Raw genomic sequence first — 19,108 nt, forward strand, 5'->3', positions numbered from 1 at the left:
CAGGGGGAGAGGAGGAGGCAGGGGAGCCTCCTGGAATTCAGAAGCAGCCAGGATGCACAGAGCTGTTCTTTTGGGCAGTTTAAGTCAACTGGGAATTGTGTGCTGTGACGTAAACCAGGCGAGAGACTCTAACAGGCCTACGGGTGGGGCGTCCCTGGCAATGGCAGTCCAAAGGTCTCCCATGACAAGAGACTGAGTTGCAACCCTGTGGAGGATGGAGAAAGGAGCCTTAGACAATGAGCATCTTCAAGCCTCTCTTCTTGCACAATAATTTTATGAGCGCTCACATGTCAGGGAGAAATATGTCACTCTCGGGCCACCTCCTGTGCCCCATCTGTGCCTGCATGGAAAGTGTTCACAGGTGAAGGCACCTTTCCTCTGCAAGCCACAGCCCTGTGGCGTCTAGAGAGGAACCGTGGCCCTGAGGAAAAGGAAAGGAGAAAGTGCCTTGGTTGCTCTCCCTCCACAGAGCAGCCTGCTCATTCCTGCTCGTCCCAGCCCCAAGTCCCTGCCTGAAGGATCACTTTCTAACACTGAAAGACACCTTCATTGCCTCCCCCTCTCCCATCACCCCAGAAGTGGAACTCTCACCGGACACATACTTCAAATCCACACCTAAATTTATTTATGACACGATTGCATCTCTCCAACCATGGGATTTTACAAATGTGTCTCTTGTCACAAAGGGTGTCAAAGATATTCTGCCTTATAAGCTGTCTTGTTGTGTCCTTGTGTCGGGTATACAGCGTAATCTCTGCAGCTGGGAAATTGAGGAGGTTCAAGGCTAATGTAACCCCATAGTTTATGGTATTCTATTTATGACTATAAACATCGGGACTTAAAATGTTTGCCCCCTCCATCTATTTGCCACTCCACAGTCACGGTGTCACCCAGAAACTGACACCAAACTGTCCATCCTCCCTGCCAAGGGCCGCTTTAGCTGCGGCTCCATACATGAAACAGACCTCACCTCCAGCACCAGCACCTGCTGTTCGTGAGCTCGGAACATGCCTTTCCCAGGTGCCTGGGGGGCTTATCTCTCATTTCCTTCTAGTATCTACTCAAACAGGAAAAAGCCAGGCCTGGAGATGTGAATGTGGGTGTCACCAGCAAAGAGATATTGTTTAAAACCATGAGTCTAGATGAAATGACTAGGAGCAGAGACTTGGGCTATAGTCCTGGGGCACCTGTCCCCATCCCCTGACAGCAGGGAGGCAGAGGCAGTAAGAGAGGGAGAGGGACTAGGAATGTGGCCCTCCAGAAGCCAAGGGAAGTGCATGGGGAGGACAGAGTGATCGTGATCGGGCGTGTCCAGGTGAAAACAGCAGCTTAAAAGTATAGATAGGCAAATACAGGGAGAATGGGAGAGAAGACCCCAGAACGACATTTTGGAAATTAGCAAGCAGATGAATGAATGGGGAATAAATAATGTCTTTGATCCAAGGAAGTCAGGTCCCAAGCTTGCAGTGGGGAAAACAGCAAGCCTGCCCTACTGGTGCTTTTGAATCCCCAAAAGTGTGAGAAACTCATGAGTTTCTGGAAGTGGTGATGAAGAAGAAGCCTAACACAGAAAGGATTAGCCAAAATGCTGTTTAGCAAGTGATCAGATCCCCAGGTCACCCCAATTCTGTTCAGTGAGAGTCTTTAAAAGAAAAAAAGATGCATCTGAATTCATTGAGAGATTTGGAACACTGGAGAAGAGTTTGGGGCTGGATTCATGGTAATACAAGAAATATAAGCAAACAATATGCAATTGTAAACTCTAGGAAAACAAATGATTGAACAGGAAGGGAAAATAATCATAGTTTGCGACATGGCTCCATTATGTGTAAAATTTTCAAATCATGGCAATTTAAGAAATTGATCTATGTGAAATTACAACATATCTTTACTGGAATGATGGGCTGAGGGGACAGGTAGAGTAAGGTCGAATGTGGGAGGTTGGAAAGGCAAAGAGATAGAAATTTTCATTATCTATAATGGGATGTCAGAGGTAATATTTACAATTGAAAAATCAAGGAGTAGCAACGGAGACATGTTATTAGGAATATAGAGATAATACCAAAAATAATATGTAAAGGAGATGAAAGTATTTGCTCCTAGGAAAAAGGAAGCTGGAGGCCCGCTCATTTCCTTGAAAATACTGTGGAACTATTTGATTCTGTAAACTCGTTTGCATAACTTTGGTAAAAATGAGAAGTCAAATTATAAGCAAAATACCTTCAAATTTATTAAGCTGGCAAACATAGTCCCAAGGATCGAAGAGGAATAAAATATGATCTTTATCCTCACTGGAGTACAGAATGAAAAAGAAAAAAGTTATATGCCGTACTAGAAGTAAAAAAAAAAAAAAAAAAAAGTTCACTAGGTATATGAAGACACTGGCTACATTTTGTTTGTATCTCATTATCCTGGGTGGTGCTTGGCAGGCAGGGGTATGTTAGTGACAGGTGACCACATGAAGATACATACACACACATGTTGCACTAAAAACAGAAAACAGAGTATTTTCCTATATTTATATGGTAGAGGAAAACAAATCCAGGACGATTTTACAGCAGATGTGATATTTGAACGTGGAACTGGAAGTCCACCAGGATTTCTACAGGTGGACAAAGATGGGGAGAATGTTCAAAGCAGGGACAACAATTTATACAAAAAAAGGTAAGCGAGTAGCGCGATATCAGTTAGCATATCCACAATCATGCTGTGTAACAAACCACCCAAATCTCAGTGGCACACAACACAAAATATCAATTTTTCACTCATACAGCTGCAGGTCCACTGGGATTGGACCGACAGAGTGGGTTTAACAGGTTTGGATGTTAACTTCAGGTTAAGTCCGAAAGTGTTTCATCTCCTTTGGACCAAGATCTACCATTCGAGAAAGGCTCTTCTCACGATGGAGATAGGAAAGCAAGAAGGCGAGCGTAGTTCAAGTCTCTGGACATGTTGTGTCCACGAACATATCATTGGCTGCAATAAGATTCATGAAAAAACCCAACATCAGTGTTTGGGGATGCGCATTCCTTCCCCACTGGAATTCTGCTAAGAGTTATTCCTGGACAAAAGTCTACACTCACAAGTGTTTGGGCAATTGCATAAATGCATTTAACTTCCGGAGACTTTCTATTTGCAGTTCCCTCACAAGAGTCAAAGTTACTCAACCAGGATGAGCCACATGGAGCCACTGAGCACGTACATTGTGCGGCAGGTGTGACAGAGAAACTGAATTTGGGTTTAATTTGTACTAATTTAAATGTCATGTGGCTTATAGCTACCAGATGGAATATGCAGCGGTGAACACCACAGTTTATGCTGATATTTTGATCTGAGGATTTCTTTCATGAAGTCAGGTCTGAAATTGTCATCTTCTACATACATATTCATGTTCTGTCATGAATTTTAGGATTCATTTTGATGGTGTGCTTTGTGACAACTGAGAAAGGCCTTGAGGGCTACGTGGGCCAGATTAATTCAATTTCTGGGCAAAAACTGCCTCCCTGATCACCCAGGACCCCCTTGCCAATGTGTGTCTCTGGGACAAGAAAAGCTAGGAGATGATGTGAACTGATTAAAATAAATCCAGCAACATCATTAGAAAAATAATTCGAAAGAAAGAAAGAAAATTCCAAGTGGATCCCTCTTATAATGGTCATTAGAGTGTCACACAGGAAATTATTTCCTATCTGAATAGTCTTGTGTTTTTGTCACATACAAGTTACATTTACAAATTCCACAAATATTATTCATTCCTGGGAAGGAATAGAACAATGCTGGCCAATAAACAGAAAAGCAGTGTGCATAAATACCATTGTTTCAGGACCAAAGTTTAAGAATTCCCTTTTCTTTCCAATTTCTTAGTTTCTATTCTTTAAAGGAAAAAGAAATAGAGCAGGAGTCAAGAAAATGGTGCAACGGGATTGCCATACCGGACACACACACAGTTTCTTACAAATAAAGACCATATCGAAAGAGGAAATGTCATACAGGTAAAACATATTTCATAAAAAGGAAAAGGAATTTCAGAGAGAAAGAAGACAGTCTCTCACAGAGGTCTGATCAGGAAAAAAAAATTCTTGACTTTCTATAGTTTCTATTCTTCTTTCTATCATAATTCCACATATCTCTCTGGCTCATTGAGAAGGGAAAATGTTTAGACCATTCCAGGCTGAACACAACATTCATAAGGATTACAAGAAACACAGGATGTAAAATCAATAATGGGAGTGGCTGGCTTCCTCATAACAAGTAAGAAGAAAAGAGACCGAGAAACCAATAGGCAGTGACTTAGGCATTTGTTAGGAAATGTGTCCTCTTCCCTTTGTCCCTTGAGGCTCTTTGTAAAAGCCAGATTTCACATCGTAATGTCACAGCAATCAACAAGCTTTAATCATTCATTAAAATAATTGAATGCCATTTTCACTTATCAAATTGGCAATCATTGGGGGAAAAAATGTAATACCGTGCTGGGAAGTTCAGAACCCACTTTTGTGGGCGTGTGAATTGGTACAACCTCTCCGGCTGCACGTTCCAGAAGCTTCAGAATGTGCTCGTCCTTTGTGCTCATTCTACCCCTGGCAACTTGTTTAGCTGCAAGGACGTTCTTCCCCGAGACATAATAGAGTGCTGTATTAAAAATGTATGTATGTATGTGCTGTATGTAAAAATGGTATTGCATAATATATTGGGGGTTTTTTAGTTTGTGTCTTTTAAAGATTTTATTTATTTATTTGAGAGAGAGAGAACACACAAGCTGGAGGGAGAGGGAGAGAGAATCTGAAGTTGACTCCACACTGAGCTTGATGCTGGGCTTGATCTCACCACCGCAAGATCATGACCTGAGCGGAAACAGAGTCTGCCGCTTAGCCAACGGAGCCACCCAGTAGCCCCGCATAACACAGTGTTACCGTATAGTATAGTTGGATAAGCTTAGATCGTGATCCTGGGGTCATGGGATTGAGCCCTGCATGGGGCTCAGTGGAGACCCTGCTTTCTCCCTCTCCCTCTACTGCTCCCCCAGCTTGCACGCTTTCTGTCAAAAAATCTCAAAAAATACATATATATATATTTTTATATGGAGTGGTGGGGAGGGGTAGTAACTAGTAAAAGTTACGATTGTACTTTGGTAAGTAAAAATACGTACACATAAAAGTAATTTGAAAGGGCTGAAATTATTAATAGTTTTACTTTCTGTATACTTGTGTTTTCTATACAAAATTCTAATTCCTGTATCGATGACATATAGAGAACATGGCTTTTGCAAGAAAAAATTTTAATTCATACTTATGATCATAAAAAAGGAAAAGGGAGGTACTGATTCATTTAGAAGATCTAATTGTCTTTATTAAAAGATTCATCAATGGAATAGTGTCCCATCTGGCAAGCAGAGGGTAGCCCCTGGGGAGTAACGATTTTGTTTTGTTTTTTAAAGATCTTTAATTTATTTATTTGACAAAGAGAGTGAGGGAGAGAGAGAGACTGAGAGCAAGCACAAGCAGGGGAACAGCAGGTAGGGGAGAAGCAGGCTCCCTGCTCAGCAAGGAGCCCAATGTGGGGCTTAATTCCAGAACCCTGGGATCATGACCTGAGCCTAAGGCAGACGCTTAGCCAACTGAGCCACCTAGGTGCCAGGCAGCAGCTGCTTTAAATTCTGCTGCACGAGGCCCAGCTGCCCCCAGTGTAGCTGTTTCCACCTCCTGTTTCCTTACAGCAGTCCACCTCTGCGGGAGCCATGCTGAATGGGCTGCTCCTCCTTGTTCTCTAAGACTTGGTATCACCTGGAGGTCCCAGCCACAGAATAAAGCCATTGTGTGGATTTGTAGTGTTCCAACACCATCCCCTCCACTGGCAAAGGCTCTAAGACTTGTGGAAATAAACTCTCAGCATCTGGAATGGTCGAGACCCAGGAAGATTAAGTAGGGGCCTCCTGTCGTCTCAGACAGACCCTTGCCAAGAAGGCGGAGGTTCAGGATTGGGTTTGAGCCACAGGGATGACAGTAGTCTCCTGCCCATGTCTTTACTTCCCCAAGATATGATTTAAATAGGTCTGGAGACCTAACTGTATTTAACACACAGGAGAGTTTCCGACCTGCCTCCCTCACCTTTGGACCTCTGGGCCCTGACCACCCTAGGGTTCACATTCCTCTTTTCTGCCTCAAGGTGCTTCTCCCTACCAGAAAAATCAGAAGCAAAGCAGGAACAAGTATAAACCAGGGTTGTTGGAGTAATTCTTCCGATGGTTTCAAATGACAGCACTGCCAATCCTGGTTGGTCTCTTTCAACTTAGTCAATAGAAAAAAAAGAACAAACCTGACTCAGTATGAGTTTTGACATAACCTCCAACCATTTTAACCTTCAAATTGTTCATTTTGCACTTCAATTTTTCCTTCCACCACATGCCATGAACTGCTTTTTTTGTGTGGGTTGTTTTGTTTTGTTTCGTTTTTCCCAAATGTCACTGCTTAAAAATTTTTCCGGCATTTTCCAGTGCTGCCCCAGGCAAGCAATTATGTTACCAAGAGTGAGATGGAAAAGGAAAGAAGTCCTGTTTCTTTTCACTGACACAGTAAAGAATTACAGGACAGCAAAAGGAAAGTGTAGTGAGCGGTTTTATCGAAGTACACTCCAGAGGAGCAGTGGGCCAGTCAAGAGACACAAAGGCCCCAGAAATTCCCAGGTGTGGGCTTATCTCAAATTTTTCTTTTAGGTGGGTCCTATGGTTGCAACATTTGAGTGACAGGCCTGGATTATAGAACAATTAGCCAACTTCACATATCCTTTCCCAAGATGTATTCAAAATACCTCAACATTATTTCTATTCTAGAGACATAGGTCAAATAAGGACAAGGGGCTTCTTTCTACACCATTGCAACAAGCACAGAGAACATCATGCTTCCTCTGCCGGAATGTCATCGCCACAGACTGACTGCTAGTGGGTAGAATGGTGGTCCCTCAGGTGGAGCTCCCTGTCAGGACATCTAAGGTCCAAACTCCAGTCACTCCTGCCTAGCTTTCTGCCTCATAAGCCAGCCCTGGTCTCCGTTCTGTCTTGGCCCAAAGTACTGCTCAAAAAAATAACCGTCCATCAGAAGATTAAAACAGTTCAAAAATCTGTATGTGCCTCTCAAGAGAATCCCACAGGACAAGTACATGAAGTTTTTGAAAACAAGAGAGAGAATGTAATTCGGGAGAGGGTCCACGGGCGCAGACTTACAATATTAATGTATGGGGCACCAACAGGAAGTCACGCCGTGGGTCCTGAGGAAAAGAAGAAAAAAAAAAGAAAAAAGAAAAAAACATGGTCAGAGCAGCTGACCTGGAAGCTGACCCAGGCTGGAAATACTCAAAGCAAAACAAGAAGTTCCAGTCCAGGAAGAAGGCACAGAGGTGGCTACTGAGTCCTGGCAAAAGAGTACATGACGTGAAGGGTGCTTGAAGATGTGCCTTGCAAGCCAACATCTGAGAATGTGGATCTCCGAATATATGAAGGAGGGACTTGCCTTACAAAATGAGTGTTTGAAAAGTTAATACCTCTGACATATTTTATTTATTTATTTATTTTTTTTAAAGATTTTATTTGTTTACTTGACAGACAGAGATCACAAGTAGGCAGAGAAGCAGGCACAGAGGAGGAAGCAGGCTCCCCGATGAGCAGAGAGCCCGACGCGGGGCTCAATCCCAGGACCCTGGGATCATGACCTGAGCCGAAGGCAGAGGCTTTAACCCACTGAGCCACCCAGGGGCCCCATCTTCTGACATATTTTAACACTTGTGTTCCAAACATAATCTCAAATGACATGCAAATGTTCAGGAACCCATCAAAAGCAAGGTCCTTTCACAACGTAGTTGAGAATAACCTCAACAGTAGTTACACCACAAACAAATTATATTTGTGTTAGCAGAGGCAGGGGAAGAGAACCCCAAGGGAAATTCACTTCCTTTATAAATGCTTCTCTTTTTTTCACCTTTTCACCCGTCTTCCTCATCCTCCCCTCTGGTAACCATCAGTTTGTTCTCTGTAGTTAAGAGTCTGTTTCTTGGTTTGTCTCCTTTTCCCTCCTCTGATCATTTGCTTCTTAAATTCCACATATGAGTGAAATCATATGGTACTTGCTTTTCCTTGACTGACTTATGTCACTTAACGTTATACTCTCTAGCTCCATCCATGTTGTTGCAAATGACAAGATTTCATTCTCTCTCTCTTTTTTTAAGATTTTATTTATTTATTTGACAGGCAGAGATCACAAGCAGGCAGAGAGGCAGGCAGAGATACCTTTTTTTTTCTTTTTTTAATGGCTGAACAATATACGGCTGAACAATATTCCATTGTACATACACATCACATCTTCTTCATTCATCAATCGATGGACTCTTAGGCTGCTTCTGTATCTTGGCTGTTGTAGATAATGCTGCTATAAACCTAAGGGTACATGTATCCCTCTCAACTAGTGTTTTTGTATTCTTTGAGTAAATACCCAGTAGTGCGATTACTGGATCCTACGGCACTTCTATTTTTTTTTTTAAGATTTTATTATTTATTTGACAGACAGAGATCGCTAGTAGGCAGAGAGGCAGGCAGAGAGAGAGAGAGAAGGAGAAGCAGGCTCCCTGCCAAGCAGGGAGCCCGATGTGGGGCTCGATCCCAGGACCCTGGGATCATGACCTGAGCCGAAGGCAGAGGCTTTAACCCACTGAGCCACCCAGGCGCCGGGGCACTTCTATTTTTAACCTCTTTGAGGAACCTCCACACTGTTTACACAGTGGCTGCACCAGTTTGCCTTCCCACCAGCAGTGCATGAGGGCTCCTATTTCTCCATATCTTTGCCAACATGTGATCGTATAGTTCTTTTTTTTTTTTAAGATTTTATTTATTTATTTGACAGACAGAGATCATGAGTCGGCAGAGAGGCAGGCGGTGGGACAGGGGGTGGGGGGCAGGGAGCAGGCTCCCTGCTGAGCAGAGAGCCCAATGCGGGGCTCCATCCCAGGACCCTGAGATCATGACCCGAGCTGCGTCACCCAGGTGCCCCGATTGTATAGTTCTTCTTTTTTTCTCTTACTGATGTGATGTATCATGTTAGTTGATTTGCAAATATTGAACCACCCTTACAACCCAGGAATAAATCCACCTTGATCATGGTGAATGACTTATTTTAATGTATTGTCAGATTCTGTTTGCTAGTACTTGGTAGAGGATTTTTTCGTCTATGTTCATCAGAGATATTGGTTTATAGTTCTCTTTTTTGTGGTGTATTTATCTGGTTTGGGATCAGGATAAGGTTGGCTTCATAGAATAAAACTGGAAGTTTTCCTTCCTTCTCTATTTTTTGGAATAGTTTGAGAAGAATAGGAATTAAATCTTCCCTAAACGTTTTCACCTGTGAAGTCATATGGTCCTGGACTTCTGTTTTTTGAGAGGTTTTTTTTTTTCTTTTTTTGTTATTGATTCAATTTCTTGGCTGATAATTGGTCTGTTCAAATTTTATATTTCTTCCTGTTTCAGTTTTCATACGTTTTATGCTTCTAGAAACATATCCATTTCTTCTAGGTTGTCCAATTTGCTGGCATATAGTTTTTCATAATATTCTCATATTTATTTGTATTTTGTAGTGTTGATTGTTATTTCTCCTCTCTCAATTGTGATTTTATTTATTGGGGTCCTTTCTCTTTTCTTCTTGATGAGTCTTGCTAGAGGTGTATCAATTTTATTGATTTTTTCAAAGAATCAGATCCTGGTTTCATTGATCTGTTCTACTGGTTTTTACTTTTTGTTCTGTATTATTTATTTCTGCTCTAATCTTTATGATTTCCTTCCTTCTGCTCAGTTTAGGTTTTGTTTGTTGTTCTTTTTCTAGTTCCTTTAGGTGTAAGGTTAGTTAGTTATTCGAGATTTTTCTTGCTTCTTAAGGTAGGCCTGTATTGCTATAAACTCCCCTCTTAGAACAGTTTTGCTGTATCCAAAGATTTTGTACCGTTATGTTTTCATTTTTATTTGTTTTCATGTACTTTTTAACTTCCTGTTTAATTTCTTCATTAACCTATTCATTGTTTAGTAGCACTTTATTTAACCTCTATGTATGTGTGGTCTTTCCAGATTTTTTCTTATGGTTGACCTCTATCCTCCAGGTCACTAATACGCTCCTCCACTCCCTGGAATCTGCTATTTATTCCATCTAGTGTATTTTTAATTTCATTTATTGGGTTCTTCATTTCTGATATGTTATTTTTTATCTCTTTGTTAAGGGTCTCGCTGATGTCCTCCCCTCTTTTCTCAAGTCCAGTGAGTATCTTTATGATCATTACTTTCAATTCTCTATCAGACATATTACTTATTTTCATTTCATTTAGATCTCTTGCTGTGATTTTATCTTGTTCTTTCATCTGGGACATATTTCTCTCTTTCCTCATTTTGTCTGCCTCTCTGTGTCTGTTTCTCTGTGTTAGGAAAGTCAGCTATGTCTTCTGCTCTTGAACGTAGTGACTTGATGAAGAAGGGGTACTAGAGGGTGCTGCAATGCAGTGGTCCCTGTTCACCAGAACCTGGCCCTTCAGAAGAGTATCCTATTAGGGTGGGTCTGAGTCACTTTTTCTTCCAGTGCCATTGCCTGCACTGACTCTCTGCCTGTTGTAGGCTGTGCCTGCTCCCTGGTGTTAGTGGGACCCAGGCAGGCCAGCTCTGGGAAGGTGTGCTAACAGAGAAAATTGGGGGCAGGGTAGTGCTATTAGCAAAATTTTAATTGGGACACTAGTCCCAGGCAGGATCCTACAAACCATTGTGCAGCTGGGGCCTAGGCACCAAGGTGTCTGGGGGCCACAGCTGGACATGGCATGCACAGCATGGCGGTGGCTGGGCACCCAGGGGCTGGGCAGGGTGCATGTGGCTTTAACATAATTTGCCCTGAGCCCAGCGCCAGAGGCTAGCACACTTGGAGTGGGCAAGTCCTCAGGAGAACTTGTGGGCAATGCACACTGCTAGCAGGTTAGGTAGCAAGTGTCTATGCAGCCTGCCTCCTACAGGTGTGTCTGGGCTTTTGCAGGGAGAAGGGGGCGAAAAATGCTGCCTGCCAGCTCCCTTGTTTTCAGGAAAGTCCCCCAACACTCAGAGTCCCCCAACACTCTGAAATCAGTATGAACAGATCTGTCTCCTGTTTGTGATCCCTGCCGTTTTCACGTTGCCTCTCCACGAAAGCTGCTATCTCCTTAAGGGTGGCAACCAAGAAATCACTTGCCCTCCCTGCTCGCCCAGGGCCAAGTCAGCTGACTTTTAAAGCTCCAGCCTTGAAGTCCCACTGGTCATACAAACAAACAGAATTCAGCCCCTCTGGTTTCCAAAGCGAAATATTATGGAGATCAGTCTTCCCTGCGTGGGCTTCCTGGTGTGAGGACCCATTCCTCTGCCCTCTGCATGGGTGCAGCTCCCTCCCTTTCACTGGCTTTCTGCCCTTCCTAACCTTTCAGGTGCAGCTTCTTCTCTATATTTGGTTGTGGAATTTGTTCTGCTAGTATTTAAATCACTCTCCAGTTTATCGACTGGGATGCAAATGATACCTAGTTATATACATGGGATGGGGTGAGCTTAGAATCCTGCTCTACTGTCTTTCCAAGCTCCCACCACACCTTCTTTTTTTTTTTTTCAAAGATTTTATTTATTTATTTGACAGACAGAGATCACAAGTGTGCAGAGAGGCAGGCAGAGAGAGGGGAGGAAGCAGGCTCCCTGCTGAGCAGAGAACCCGCTGCAGGGCTGGATCCCATGACCCTGGGATCATAACCCAAGCCGAAGGCAGTAGCTTTAACCCACTGAGCCACCCAGGCGCCCCCCAACCACACCTTCTTAATCCATTTATCTAGCAATGGATGCTTGGGATGCTTCCACAGTTTCACTTTTGTTAATAATGCTGCAATAAACATAGGGCTGCCCGTATGAATTAGTGTTTTTGTGTCTTGGGGGTAAATACCCAGTATGGCATATAACTGCTTCCTTATGTTCATTGCCCCCACTTAGACAAGTAAAGAGCTGAAGGTATTGAATGTAAGCAAAAATTTAGAACACTCAAGATATATTTGGAAACCATCTGGCTTCCTTGCCTAATGCAGGACCTTGTTCCCTGCTAAGCACCTTCTGCCGAACCAGGGATTTCAGGAATACAGGAGGTGTATTATTGTGTACATTCGATGATCAGGCACCTTTCCCAGGCTTGGGGACTGCAGAAGCCGGGCCCTCCTCCAGTGATGGCCAGTCACCACCGCTGAGGTTCTAGAAGTCTCTGGACTCAGAATTTCATCCACCGGGGCAGAACCAAGGCAGACAAAGGACGATTGTCTTTGTACTAGACCAAACTTTGCTTGTCGACTTACCAGACGAACCTTCTCCCTGGGGGCTCCTGACAGGCACAGCCCAGCAGGGTATTAGGCCCCTGACTGGACTGTGCTCCAGGGCAGCTCAGGCTTAAGCTGAGACCCCCGTCCCCAGGGCTTACCTCCCACATCTGTCCCTCCCCCAGCGCAACAGCGAAACAGAAATTAAAGCTACAGTAATGAGGACCCATTGAACCCCAAAAGGGGCAGGCACTGGTCAAAGGGCTAACTCCCTGAGCTGCACGTGGGGAGACAATATTGCTCTCAGAGTAGAAGACTGACATCAGCCCAAGAATATGTTTTAAAGACAAGGCAAGGGCTTCTTTGGCAAAGAGGGTACCCAAAGAAGCAAATTTGAAACAGAAAATGCTGGACTCCCTGCTATGTACCATTTCCTAAAGCAGCCTCAGGAAAGGAAAAAGACATTCAAATCCTCTTCGCCTTGTCATGGGTTCACCAGCCTCATTCTGATCTTTGGGTACTTTCCACCAGAGTGACTTGAGCAATCAGCACCAGAAGCTCTCACACAACCCACAAGGCCTCTTTCGGGGCCCCTGATAACCACCTTACCCCACGGGAGACCTCACCCTAGGGTAGGCCAGGGATGACACCATTGATCTAGCCACAACTCCACTCCTTTCCCTAGAAATTGTTTGGCAACAGCTATCTTGCACCTGCAAAGCCCATCTTGAGGACGATGCAATCACATCAAAAAACCTTTCAGCGGCTCTTGTGGTCTTAGAAGTAAATCCTTCTGTCTTGCATCCAGAGTGGGGTTCTGGGGCCACATGCTCCTATTTAATGTGGCCTTCCACATACCTACCATGTCGTGGACATCCACAGCGTCATTTCTGTCTATGACTACATGCTATAGTTACCTTTCTCCTTTAATTATGATTTGAATATTTCCCGGAAAATGCTCCAATGACTCTCTCCCTTAATAGCGCTTGCTCTCACATTATTCAGAGTTATAGCCTTCCTTCCTTCCCTCTACAAGTGTCAGACACTCATGAGGCAGAAATAAAGACAAAAAAAAATTATGGGGGGGGAAGCAGTTCAATATTTTATCCTGCTTCTCATTTTAGTTGTGCAATGTTTTGGGAGGGTTTGGTGATGCTTTATTTTTATTAGTAAATTGTTTATGCAAATGTTAACTGTATCCTTTCCAGAAATACAACGAGTCTTCTCTCGTTGGACGGTCTCAGTAGCCAAACTTCCCATTGTATGTACCCTGTGGAGGCAACACGGGCATTCAGACTAGGAACTCTCAATAAGAGATGTGCGGAAACTACAAAAGTGTATCTTAGTTTGGGGTCCACCAAAAATCAACACCGAGACCTGGGTGGTTTTCTTGGGAAGTGACTCCAGGAAGCAAAGTGAGGAAGTGGGCAACATGAGATAGAGAAGGGACAAAAGCCAGGAAAAGTGGGCAATTACCATTGTGGGCAATGGGGCTTCAACCCCTAGGGGACCATTTGGTGATGGTGGGAACACACCTCAGGTCATCCACCTGCAGGATGGGGAAGATGGAGCATCAATCCACCAAATCACATCTCCCATTAGTGAGGATTGTCCCAAATCCCTGGCTCCCCGCACTTTGGGGTGCTCTATGGGGGGGCGGGGCAGGCTGCCAGATCACTGCAGTTTGGTTTATGTTAATGAGGTGACTTCTGGAAAGCACCCAAGGACGGGAGGGGAAGCAACCATGAAACCAACCTGATTTCTGGGGAGAAGAGAAGGCTGGGAGCTTGAATCAGAGGCTGTGCCAGAGAAAGACCTTTAGCAGAAAAGAGGGATGCAGGCCATGCGGTGGGAAATTACCAGCATTCTGGAAGCCTGGTAAAGGTGAACTCAAGGGTGCCAAAGGGACATGGGGTGAGGAATCAACTGCGTCTGCCACAATTCTCTAATGAGTCCCACAAAGCCACCTGAGTAAACACACTCATGTTATTTTCCTGGATTGGGGAGCAAGCATTTTACATAACGTCCTAGTGCGCTGTGGCCGTTATATGCTATAGACTGAGTGGCTTCAACAACAGAATTTATTTCTCACAGTTCTGGAGGCTGAGAAGTTCACGATCGGAGCCCCAGCCAATCCAGTACCTGGTGAGGACTTTTCCTGATTTACAGATGGCTGCCTGATTGCCGTGTCCTTGCTTGGCTGAGAGAACGATCTTCTCCCTCATTTCTCTTCTCATGAGAGCCCTAAACCCATTCGTGAGGCTCCAGCCTCGTGACCTGATCACCTCCCAAAGGCCCCACCTCCTCAAACCAGCACGCTGGGGATTAGGGCTCTAACACAATAATTCTGCGGGATGCAAATGTTAAGATGTCAATCCTTCACACATTTATTCATAAACCCAATGCCATTCCAATTAAAAATCCCAAGCACAAGTTTCTTGGAATTCAACAAAATTATAAGATCAATCTGAAAGGAGACATGAGTAATACCAGAGACATTCTGAAGCAAAGAGAGGATAAATGGACAGTAGTGGTCCTACCAGGTGTTGAGGCGTATTGTAAAGCTTTTACCTGCCTCGAGTAAGAGTATCCCTTTGGGTTTGATTCTGAGAGGAAACTCTCTCCCCAGGTAGCGCCCCCTCCCCCTGGTTGTATCAACTGGCTATGAAAATGCTTTAGGCAGATTCGACGTAAAAAGGACTCTCCACTAGTGAAACATTGTGACTTAAGAGAAATATGTATTTGGTCTTCGTTCACAGTTCTTGGCTCACAGCTCCCCCAAACCCTTAAAATTTCCTGAGTGATAAGAGCAATGGGAGCATCTTTTGTAAAAATATTTGGTCTCTTGTCCTCCACTCCTGAGATCACTTTGGAGTCATAGATGTAAAGTTGGGTGTCTCACTTTTCAGAACCAGCCAGATCACCACAATTTGGTTTATGATAATGAGGTGACTTCTGGAAAGCACCCAAGGATGGGAGGGGAAGCAACCATGAAACCAACTTGATTTCTGGGAAGAGGAGAAGGCTGGGAGGCTGAATCAAATACCAACAGCCAGCGATTTAATCAGTCATTCCTACATAATGAAGCCTCCATAAAAACCCAAAAGGATTGGGTTCAGAGAGCTTCTGGGTTGATGAACTCATGAAGATGTGGGGAGAGTGGTGCATGGAAGTGTGGGAGAGTCCACCACCATCCCCATATCTTGTCCTATGCATCTCTTCCATCTGGCTGATCCTGATTTGTATCCTTTCATAATAAACTGTGATCTCATAAGTAAAATGTTACTGTGAGTTCTGTGAACCACTCTTGTAAATTAACAGAACCCAGGGAGGAGATTATTGAGTCTCATGGTCTGTAGCAGACAGTCAGAAGCTCAGGGGACAACTGGACTTAGACTGGCTTCTGAAGTAGGGGTGAGGGGGTCATTCCTACAGGACTGAGTCATGAACCTGTGGGATCTGATGTGATCTCCAGGAAGACTATCAAAATGCAGTTGAACTATAGGACACCCAGGGAGTATTAGACAATTGCTTTGTGGTGGGAGGAAACCAGCCCCCCCTTAACACAACACAACACACACACACACACTGGAATTGGATATTAGAATCATTTTCACCAGTGATGAGAAAGATTACCAATGGAGAAGGAACTGCCAGTAGAAACACAGGAAAGCTCCAGTTTCCAGAACAATGGAACAAGTCAGAAGCCGGGCTTGGGGTGGGAGACAAAGAAATGCTGACAAAATCAGACAGTGAGTTCTGTCAGATCTGTGACACAGAAAAAAACAAGTGAAGGACCCAAGTGTGGCAAAGATTCTAGGTGACACTAAACATTGGCTTGGGAAGCTGGGTTACCTTAGGCATAGCTGGACAGAAAGATGCAAAAATTCTGTTGGAGCCAAAGGGAAATGGGAACCAGAGTGATCGGAGCAACTGGGAGAAGGTAACACTCAGTCAGGATAATGTTTAACTGATTTCCCTTCTTCAAGGTCCTGAGGTTCTCCTCCCAAGATTTTTACAACCTTGCTAAAAACCAACAGATAAATACTAGGACAGATCAAAACAGGGCTGGATACCGGTAGGCAGCTGAGCATGAGGGAGGGAGGGGCGCGGAGAGAAGATGTAGGAACATTTCCCAGGGGACAACCCCTCTAAGCTTGAACTTCCCAGCAGAGGGTGGTGAAGGAATTCGGGGCTGAGGGAACTGCCTGAGTAGAGTTCCCACAGGGCAGTGACCCCGCAGGACCACAGCCCCAGGGGGACGCAGGGAGAGGCGCCATCAGAACGCGGGAAGGGCCTTTTATAAACCCTAAGCCCTAGAATCTAGCAGTCAAGGAAACAAGTAATATGTTGCAAGAGTGGAGAAACATGAGCCACTCTGTCCTGTGGCAGCAGCATGATGTTTCCTCTTCAAATTCGTGATCCATCATCTTGAGAGAAAATGCTCTTCACTCCCAAGAGGAGAGAAGACCACATAAACAGGCCTTCATTCTCCTCTGCTTCTGGTGACTTCTCACGCAATGCCTCAAATTGCTGTTGCCCTGTGACTCCAGCCTGGGGAGGGCAGAAGCGAGAGAGAGAAGGAGCGAGGTTTTTGAGGACTCGAGACGAGTCCTGGAGAGGACCCTCATGGTTACAGAGGAGTTTGAAATACCCACTTTATGCTCACCGTCTTCTCTAGCTACTCCCCTTTGCTCGGTTCCCCTCATGGTAAAAGTTCTCTGAAAAGTTGTCTGTCTCTATCACCTCACCTTTAGTTAAAAAAAAATTTTTTTTTAATTGAAGCAGAGTTGACATACATTACATTAGTCTCAAGTGTACAACAGCCTGATTGTCAAGTCTGTACATTCTGCTGTGCCACCCACGAGCATAGCCATCATCTGTCACCAACACCGCCATCACGACACCATTGACTATATTCTCTGTGCTGTGCCTTTCATCCCTGTGACTTAGTCCCTCTCTAATTTCTTTCTGTCCCCACCTCTCCCTTGAAACTTTTCCCATCAAGCCCCCAATAACAAGTTCCATGTCACCAGATTCAGTGACACTTTGCGGTCACCACTCTGTCTGGTGTCAGGAGCTGACTCCTGCCTTCTTGAAACACTCTCCGCTCTCCGCTTCTGGGACCTTCCTGGTTTGCCTCGCACCTTCTCAGTCTATCTTGCCCGCTGCTCTTCCTTCAATTCAAAGTGTGACTCAGCAGCAGCATCTGGGAACCACCCCATCCCAGATCTACTCCTCAGAATCTTTGGGGTGGGGCCCAGGTGACTCACACGGAAGCCACGGAGAACTGCTGATGGAAAACCACAAGGGTTGCTGGCCGTTCACAGCTGATGCCTCTTCTCTCTGGCTACACTTTCTCCCTTGATGTTATCATCCAAGCCCATGACTTTGAACATGATCTATATACTGGTAACTTCCAAATGCACATCTTTGGCACCAACCCACCCAAGCTCCAGAATCTCCAGGTGTACCTCTCTGGGGGTGACACGGGCATCTCAAATTCAGTGCATCCCAAATGGGAGGAACTTCTCTAAAACCTGTTGCCTGTGAAACTGGGTCTTCTGCGGTTTCGTTCCCATTTCAGGTAGAAGTATCTCCTCTGCTACCACACTAGATCCAGCACCATTTTCTCTCCCCTGGACCATGGCAAAAGCCACCTGCCAGGACCCATTTCCACTTTTGCCCTATCAGGCCCCACGCAACAACCGCAGTGGCCTTTTTGGAACTTAAATCAGGTCATGTCATTTCCCTGCTCCATCTCCAAGGGCTTCTATCACATTTGATTAAAATCTAAACACCTTGTCATGGGCTCTTTGGCCCTGCATGACCTGGTCACTTTCTATGTGACTTCCTGAATTCCCTCTGGTGTCTGAGGTCAAAGACTCACACTATATAATTCACACTACACATTCTATAAAGTATTTGTTGAATAAAATAATTCTCCTTTGCATATAAGTAAACTGAGACTTTGACTTCCTTAACTTCTCTGTATTTGCTGAGAAGGATCTATGTGACATTGACTAATACCTTCTAGCCAGGACACAGGAGATGGGTGCAAAGGGAGATTCTCAAAGCACTTCACGGTGCTGTGAACTTCAGCACAGCAGGTGCCCAAGAGGTCACAAGAGGAAGCCCCAGAGAACAACCCTTAAACTCCATTCCCCACCAGTCCAGAGAAGGACCTTCCCTGTTCATAATGGGGCATGATAGCTGCCGTGATGGGGGAGGCAATCCTGAATGAGGCTGGGATAGGAATGATGTCGGGCCATTTGCAAAAGCTTCTTCCTGTGGGCTCCCTACCCCCAGTGCTGTTCATGAGGTCAATGAAAGAATCTGTAAGCCAGACCACCAACCTCATTATGGCAGTTTTAAAAAATGGCCCCAAATTCTTGGACAATCTTTCCATTGAGAAGGGGGGTCTATGTCCCCCACCCTTGAATCTGGTTGGATATATGACTACTTTGGTCAATAGCACACAGTGGAAGTGATGTTTGTGACTTGGAAGGCTAGGTGGGAAGTAGCTAGGCAGCTTCCATGCTGTTGCTGGAACTCTCACATCCTAAGAAGCCACGTGAGAAGTCCTTCAAACCTGAGACCAGCAGGCTAGGGGAAAGCCGGGCCACGTGGTGAAGCCACATGTAGGCATTCCAATAGGCACACGTGATCTTCAAGCCTTCTCTGCTCAGGTGCCAGGAATGCAAGTGAAAGACCCTTCCAGGGATTCCAACCTCCATCAGATTCTGAGTCTTCCCAACAGCGGCCCCAGAAATCATAGGAGAAACCA

The sequence above is a fragment of the Martes martes genome, assembly GCF_963455335.1.
Source record: "Martes martes genome assembly, chromosome: 9".
NCBI classification, from domain to species: domain Eukaryota; kingdom Metazoa; phylum Chordata; class Mammalia; order Carnivora; family Mustelidae; genus Martes; species Martes martes.